Source organism: Saccostrea echinata, unplaced genomic scaffold, assembly GCF_033153115.1.
Source record: "Saccostrea echinata isolate AGI-Se365-2 ecotype Australia unplaced genomic scaffold, CSIRO_AGI_Sech_v1 ptg000028l, whole genome shotgun sequence".
NCBI lineage: Eukaryota > Metazoa > Mollusca > Bivalvia > Ostreida > Ostreidae > Saccostrea > Saccostrea echinata.
In genome coordinates, this window is record NW_026889777.1 from 17,647,927 (window position 1) to 17,654,469 (window position 6,543).

At 35.5% G+C, this 6,543-nt stretch overlaps 1 long non-coding RNA gene across 2 annotated transcripts; it reads right to left on the reverse strand.

The window, feature by feature from the left end:
* Positions 1–2,955: 2,955 nt before the first annotated feature.
* On the reverse strand, positions 2,956–5,439 carry LOC133194201 (uncharacterized). Of its 2 annotated transcripts, XR_009722053.1 has the most exons (4): positions 5,277–5,439; positions 4,687–4,971; positions 4,077–4,210; positions 2,956–3,021 (listed from the first exon to the last, which is right to left on the reverse strand). It is a non-coding gene; the product is annotated as an uncharacterized LOC133194201 (long non-coding RNA). The 2 variants fall into 2 exon arrangements; XR_009722052.1 differs by lacking the exon at positions 2,956–3,021 and having other exon boundaries at positions 3,744–4,210.
* Between the last annotated feature and the right edge of the window lie 1,104 nt (positions 5,440–6,543).

Here is a 6,543-nt window from a genome sequence, read left to right on the forward strand (position 1 = left end):
CCAGATGAAAGGTCAGGAGCTAAGAAGGCCTAATATGCATGTAATTCTCTTGCGGCTGTCTTTGTGTTTGACATCAGTGGGTGGGGACTATTAAAATTGACCTGTGAGGCCTCGTGTAATTTAAATCTTTCTACATTTTTAAAATCTAAATTTACAATTTTATTTCACAATGAAATGGAAATATAAGGAATCACTGTCTAGTTACATGTAGTATAGTATGCCAGGGACATCAATGATAGTTGGAAACGTAGGCAAATTATCCCACGTTTCCAACTATCGTTGATGCCCTGGCATACTCTATTAACTAGACAGTGATTCCTTAAATATACTGAGTATTCCACCCATACACATCTGTTATGTATTCAATTTCATCGAATCTGTTGCTATTAGGGATGGAATACCTTAACTTCTTTATTGCTGATTCAGCATCCAACTTCTTCAGCTAGCTTCTGAATGCCTGACTTTCCCAAAGCTTTGCCTTACATAACTTTTGGTTTGGCTAATCCATTCCAAGGGTTATCAGGTCATTCCATTATTTGAGGTCTAAAATGTGTTTTACTCAAATGTCTCTTAACCATTACACCTATATATTCCTATGTAAAACTTTGACTGTTGTGGCCTTGTCATACCCCTGGGGGTCATGATTTGAACAAACTTGAATCTACACTACCTGAGGATACTTCTGTTTTAATATGACTAATGATGGCTTAGCTGTTCTTCAGAAGAAGATTTTTAAAGATATTTCCTACATATTCCTATGGTAAACTTTGACCCCCTGCTGTGGCCCTGCCCTACCCCCAGGGGTCATGATTGGAACAAACTTGAATCTACACTACCTGAGGATACTTCTATTACAGTCAAACCTGTATTAAGCAGTCACCTGTGGGAAACATTAAAAGTGACCTTTATAGAGAGGTGACCTTTGAAAAGAGGTTCTTCTTTTTTCAAGAAAAAAATCTTTTCCAATTTAATTGTAAGTTCTGTGTTTTAAAATACTAAATCATGGAATATTAAAGAAAGATGTGTTTTGGAAATCAATGGTCTAGCTCTGTTAGATTTTTTTTTTAAATTTAAATAGTTTCAAGATTAAGTTCAAGCTAAATTTTATGACTCCAAAAAAATATATATATTGAGTCTAATAGGGCATCCTTCCTCCAAACAACAAAAAAACTTTCTTTTATTATAAGATGTCATCATCATGTTGTGCCATGAATAAAATATAATGTATTTTTTTTTTATCTAAACTGCCTTTAAAAAATACAAGTTTAGTTAGTCCTAACAATTGTATGTTTAATAATACATAAATAGTAGCGTAATAAACAGACAAGTCATAATATTCTCAGTTTTTCAAAGCAGTACATAATACAAATTGATATCAAATTCCCAGGTGTTGTGAGCAATGAAGCGTGGCTAATCCTAACGGTCGTCTTACCTAGTTGAAAGTCACGAAATAATCAAGGACACATTGAGTATACAAAACAGTTTTAAATTAGGGTTTCTACAAATAATACATTTCCTATGTGTTAAAAACGGCATGCCATGCGTTTACACAATTACGCCTATCAGAGTTGGGCATGCTAAACGTGAACTAATAATTAGGAAACACCTAATTATTGTATCCATTAATAGATAAATAAGGATGTCTTGTTTTTTTTTTATATCACTCAGAATTTTTTTAAACCAGATTCAAATTCAATAACATTAAGATTCTCGTAAATCCGTTTTCCTGATAACCTTTTCGGTCACAGCACCCTTGTTTAGTTTTGTTAAAAAAATAAATAAATTATCCAATATTTTTAAATGGTTTTAATAAGGCCAATTATTTTTTCCAATACAGTTACATTATATAGGAAAATTCATTATGAGGAAATAAAATGACCGCATAGGACAGGTGACCGCTGGATAAAGGTGACCGCTATGACAAGTTTGACTGTATAACATGACTAATCATGGCTTCGCTGTTCTTCATCAGAAGATCTTTTCAGATTTTTCCTATATATTCCTATGTAAAACTTCAACCCAATCTTGCGGCCCAGCCCTACCCCGGGGGTCATGATATGAGCAAAATTGAATCTAGAGTATGTAATAAAGCTTTCACATAAGTTTCATCTTTTCCTGCCCAGTGGTTCTTGAGAAGAAGATTTTTAAATGATGCCACCAATTTTTTCAGGAATTCTTAATTATCTCCCCTTGAAAGAGGGTGTTGCACTTCCTGTGAACAAACTTAAATATCCTTTACACAAGGATGCTTTGTGGCAAGACGAAAGAGGGACGCTGGACACTTTTTGATCAGAAAAGCTCACTTGAGCCTTCAGCTCAGGTGAGCTAAAAGGGTCAATTTCAAACCCCAAACTATGCCACACAATTAGGGAGTGAAAGTAAAGAGGAGGGAATTTTACCTGCACAGTAGAGCAGACTGTCTGAGGAAATGCATCAGATGGATTCAGAGATTCCATCAGTTATGGAAAGAGAAAAATGCTCATAAGGCCAAGGTGCCATCATCTCCTTTGGCCAAGGAAGCTGAAAGATAAAAGTTTTCCACAGTGATTAAATGAAAATGAATCAAATCAGTCTGTCAAATTTTGCATAAAGCAATGATAACAAAGCAAAATTTCTCAAGTTTTCTTATATGTACAAATTAAGGTCTCACACAAGGAAATAATTTCACTATATGTTACTATGTAGCTTTAATTAAATCAATTAATTAATTAGACTCTCAGCAGATAATTCATGAAAGAGTAAATAGAGATTAATGCTGAGACAAAAATTTGAGATCAGAAAAAATATGCCTTATGCGGCTTTTAACAAAGAAAATTGACAGTAAACATACCTACCCTGAAATACACGTGGGTTTCACATGTTGACAAACAGCATCCAGGAAGTTGACAAACAGTCTACACACCATCCAGGAAGTTGACAAACAGCCTACACACCATCCAGGAAGTTGACAAACAGCCTACACACCATCCAGGAAGTTGACAAACAGCCTACACACCATCCAGGAAGTTGCATCATGCGCATCTAAAAAAAGAGTTCCCTTTAATTCAGTGGCAGAATTCTGCTAAAGATATGATGTTCCTAGTACATGAGTCCAAAATTAAAACTGTAGACCTAAAAAAAAGTTGCTGAAAACAAAAAAAGAAAAAGAAATTGTCTCTCTCTCTATATATATATATAGAACTACAATTGACTAAGGCCAAATAAAAAAATATGTGTGGTTCCGGTTACCCGACCGTCCCTATTTTGTACCCCCGACCCTAAACTTTTTTTCGGCAATTTTCATATTTTTTCCGGAATTTTCCCAGATTTCTATCTATGGCTCCGGTTTAAGTTTTAGTTCCAGCAATGAAGGCCTCCTTGCAAAACATAGTGCAAGTGTTTAATAGTGTTAAATCCAAAGCAAGCTAGCATGTAGGTGTCCCTACCAATATTGACTAGTATATTATCATACCACATCTAAATGCCACTTGCAAAGGAGTGATAGGTATTATTTAGAAAAATTAAGAAAATCATTTAAAAAAAAAAAGAACCTACCTACCTACCCTAATTTTTTTGGAGGTGTAACCGGAACCACACATATTTTTTTTGTTTGGCCTAAGTTCATTTTGATTGACTATTTCCTTGCGTAAGACCTTTAAGACGACTAAAAGTTAATGAAATTAAATACAATTTGCAGAAAATGTCTTTTAGTTATTTATCTTTCATATAGTGTATCAAAATTTATCTTTGTCCTTAAGGGATGAAAAATAGGAGATAACTCTTCCTAACAGATTATTGAATTTTAGGCTAAATTTCTATACAAATTCATCTACAGTATATTAATTTCAAAACTTAAAAAAATCTTATGAGTTAATTATTGAGAAAAAAATTTGGAATGAAATGCAAGCTGAAATGTTGGGGTTTTTGGCTATCTGCTTAAAAGTTTTTTGAACTCTAATTAATAAGCTCTAATTAGTTAAGAAACAGGAAGTTTAGTGATTTATACGGAATTAATTAGCAAAAAATTGAAAATCTTAATTCTAAAACAAAGTCAGAGACTGGAAAAAATGGTGTCAAAAGAGACTTCAATAATGTACCTTGGAGCTTTGATAACAGTGATCACTGATTAATGGCTGGTGATTAAGATAAGGGGTTCTTTAGCAGTGGGGGGTGATGAGGCTTTTCCATCAGTCATCAAAGAATGGAGTTTCTCTTAGTAGACCAGGCAGCTCTAAAATAAATAAACAACACAAAAGTTTACAATACTTAAAAATGTGCACCACATACAATAGCATTATAATATTATTAGAAAAAGTCTACAAGTGTACAGTTAAATAATAATCATGCCAAAAAAGGGACCAAAATGGTTGCCTCAACATCAATACAAAAAAGGAAGTATTCCTCACAACAAAGGCCAGAAGAATATAGGGACCACCAGCCCAGTCCAATTTCTAGTTCCCATAAGAAGACTAAGTAAAGAAGAGTTTCGGGACATTGTACAGCCACAGAAGAATGGAATATTTGCAGTTACAGATGCCAAGAGCCGAAGCAGTGAGATGAAGATTTTGTGACCCGGGCCAAGTGAAATCCAGCCTGTGGACTTCTACATGGAAGCTGTGTCAGATGATCCAAATTCAAAATTATACAAAGTCCTTCACCAAGAGAAGACTGCTAAATTGTGGAATCAGGCATTTATAGAACACTCACATAAGTTTCCATACTGTGATGGTTCACTGGACTGGAATCAGCATGGGGAGGAAAAACGAGGCCTGGCATGGATCCTTTTATATGATGTAAGAAGTGCCACTATATCAGTCACCGAGAAAAGCTTTACGAAGAGGTGAGGAGATCTGGAAGGGGATGAAGAGCTGCACAGCTAAATGTGGCCATGGCTGTCGGTCACCTGGGTACCAGTCTTACAACAGAGGGTATGCTTGGTATGCTTCTTGGTGCAAATATTGAACCAGCTTCAGCCACCAACATGCAACAGACCTGCAACAAAGTGGGGAAAATTATCACTGAAGTAAATAAAAACAGTATGAAGAAAATAAGGCAGAATATTCAAGAACTTAATAAAAATGTGGACTTCCTGATACCGCTACCAGAGCGGAAGGAGATGCCAGGTATAATAATGCCACCTTCAGTGCCATTGAAAAAACCCCATTCCAAGCTGCCACCCAAGTGACTTATACCGTAAGTGAAAATGTAACTCAGAGGAAAAATGTTCTGGCAGTGTTCTGTGGGAACAAACTATGCAAGAAAGGCACACACCTATGAAGCAAAGGAAAGGAAGTTACCTGCCCAGGACACGAAGACTACACTGCAACCCTTCCTCCGGAGACCACCATTGGAGATGAGAAGAGATGGGCCGCAAACTGTATCGGGGAGTTACAAAGTGTTGACCGTCCACTCGTCATTTCCCATTTCACCAGTGATGGAGATAGTGCCGCTGCATCTGGAGCATCTGTAAAACAAGGACATGTGATTCAAAACCTTAAAGACTTGCGTCACTTCCTTGACTCTCAAAGAAAACAGACTGCTAAGGCTCCATTCAGCAGTCACATGTTTCTGGAAAGAATCAATAAAGCTATAAAAGAATCCATGCAGAGAAGATTTGCCTTGGACCTGAAGCTTCGATGCAGGACAGAGTATGAGAATTGCTACAAACACTACTCCGGAGACTTACCTTTGATGAAGCGGGCTATGTCCACTGCTGTCATAAGCTGCTACCAAGGACAGTGCGGAAAGTCCCGTCAACTTTATTCCTTTTCCTGTCATGGACTGAAAAGCTATAAGTGGAAATCTTCAGTGCTGCCTAGTGACTTTGAATTAAACATGACAGAAGATGACAAATGTTTGTTAAAAGACTGTATAAATTTGACTTTAGGACAAAGTAATCTTGATAGAATTAAATATCATACTTGTACACAAAAATCTGAATCTGTGAATAGGTCATATTTAAAATCAAATCCAAAATGTATTACAAGTAGTAGAAATAGGGGTCATGGAAATTAAACATTGGAACTTTGTGAATCTGTAGGGGCACCTGTTGTAAATGAAAGTAGAGTGGTTCATCATCTAAAACAACAACAAAATAGGCAAAATTACTTCAAAATGAAACAAAAACTGTTAAAATATAAATCTCAAAGAGGAAAATACTATAGATCTAAAAGATATCAGCAGTACGATAAAAAAATCTAAAGACACTTACTGTAAATCACTAACAGATCCAAAATTAAAAAGGAAGTTGTAAGACTCTAAAGGGGGGGGGGGGGGGGGGGATTGATGCTGTGTATTTAATTTAAATGTATGAAATTTGCATTTAATAAATATTTTGTGAATTGTCTTACATGTAATAATTGTTGCTATTTTTTTATTATGCACTGAATCTATTCAACTGTGTAAATGGGGAAAATGTGGATATGTAAATGATGTATAATTGTATGTGTAAAATATGTGACATTTTCTTATACGAGGGAGTCTATGCATGTAAATATGTAAAATTATCTCATTAAAATTATTTTAATTAATAATCTTGTTTTTCTTACCTGTCTGAACACAACA